The sequence below is a fragment of the Bison bison genome, unplaced genomic scaffold (assembly GCF_000754665.1).
Source record: "Bison bison bison isolate TAMUID 2011002044 unplaced genomic scaffold, Bison_UMD1.0 scf7180017864127, whole genome shotgun sequence".
Classification (NCBI taxonomy): domain Eukaryota; kingdom Metazoa; phylum Chordata; class Mammalia; order Artiodactyla; family Bovidae; genus Bison; species Bison bison.
In genome coordinates, this window is record NW_011494699.1 from 727,297 (window position 1) to 729,450 (window position 2,154).

Here is a 2,154-nt window from a genome sequence, read left to right on the forward strand (position 1 = left end):
CAGGAAAGATTGAAGGCAGGAGGAGAAGGGGATGATAGAGGATGAGATGGTTGGATGGCATCACTGACTCGATGGACATGAGTTTGAGTAGACTCTGGGAGTTGGCAAAGGGCAGGGGGTTATGGCATGCTGCAGTCCATGAGGTCGCAAAGAGCTGGACATGACTAAGCAGCTGAATAAACTGAACTGACCCAATGTGACACTAAATAACTTGCATGAAAAGACGTGGGGGAGAAAAGTTCCAGGGGTTGTTAATGTGAATGGCCTCAGACCTAGAGAAAAGTATTGGTAATGAAAGATGGGGGGCAGAGGAAAATGAAGTTTATTTTTCTCTTTTCTCACCTTCTCTTTACCACTGTAGCAGTCCACAAGGCATGCCTTAGAGGTATTATATCTTTACACACCTCCCTGTGCACAAGTACACACTATCATAATGTAAAAGCACACCACTTGCCACTGAGAATACTGATGACTATTAGTATTATCTGTAATCTTAATAAATTGCTTCACGTCAGAGAATTGGGTTTCTAACTGTAAGGTTAAGATATCTTAACTGAAGGGAAAAAAAAATGGAGATTTTCTAAATTTCATTTGTTTTTTGAATAATACATGATCTTAATTCCTCATTTTTCTCCTATATCCCCTTGTATAATGCAAACTAAACTTACAGTGATAGCCAATCTTGGACATTTTTGCTGGCTGCTTGTGGCTGAGCTGAAAACTAGCTTTACCAATGTCTGAATTCTTAGCAAAAGTTAGAAGAATTGTGAAATCATCTATTTCTGATGGCTAATTAGCAATGTCTGGGGCCATTTTAAGTGTTAGCCTTTCATTTCTCCAGAACTGAAAAACTGCATTTGGGAATACACATCTATAGTGCTCTTTCCTGGCTCCTTATCAGAGAGAAGATACTTGGTTCTTGGTGATTATGGAAAGGTTGTGATTAAAGGTGAATTATTTTAGAGACACTAGCAATACAGAGGAGAAGGAAATGGCAACCCACTCCAGTGCTTTTGCCTGGAGAATCCCAGGGATGGCGGAGCCTGGTGGGCTGCTGTCTATGGGGTCGCACAGAGTTGGACCTGACTGAAGCAACGCAGCAGCAGCAGCAGCAGCAATACAGAGACTCCTACAATTCAAAAACTTGATTTGCTTGACATATACATTTCTTTGTAACAAGTAGCTTTGAGTTGACTTTAATAAATATTCTCTTAAATGGCAATTGGTGACTCTTATTCTTGCATAAGGAATAGCATAAAATAGGACATAGACCCACATAGTCTGAAGAAAAGGGTTAACTAGAAACATGGAGATTTTATAGATGCGTTATCAAGAGGATTCCAGAAGACAGTATACATTAGGTATCATGCCTTATGCATAAAGAGACTTTACATACAATGATTGTCATTAGGACATGCATGTTAATCCTGAGGCAAGAACCCTAATAGTTTCCAACACATGATTATTTGTTTATACACTTTAGGCTTTTAATTCATTCTTGTTTCTCTCCCCTCTAACACATTTTCCCCCATACTTACCTAATATTTGCATTTTCATCTTGTTCCTTCCTACATGTTGACCAACACACAACTCTGGTTCTGATAGTAGAACCAGATGACTTAAGAGGTCATTTTTCCTCCCACTTAGCAGACTTGAGGCATTGCACTTGTATTCTTCTATCTATCAGTATTTTTTACAATTTCCCTATCCATTTCTGAGGGCAGAGCTGTGAACGGTGACCCTCACAACACTGTAAGTACGATAATGAGGAGAGATGGGCAAGAAAAGGTCGAATGAGACATAGGATTGAATTTCACATTCACTGTATGAAAGACTTTTGCCCACTATCATTTTTGTAAGATAGATGTACTAGGGAGTTATGAATAGGTAGTGGGTTGGCCATACTTCTGAATAAGATTATTTAAATGGATTCCAATAATTCCATGTTTCTTCAGTGGAAAGCCTTTTTATTACCTCCCTTCTTTTCCTTTTCTTTTTTTCTCATTGTCTTTCTTCTCTTTAATGCAGCTACCATTAATCACCTTTAAAGATTCCCTTGTGGTTTCTCTGCAATTACCAGCCTATATCCTATATTACATCCTATTTCTACCTTGTTAAACTTATCATTTGACCCTTCAGTCTTAAATATTGTAC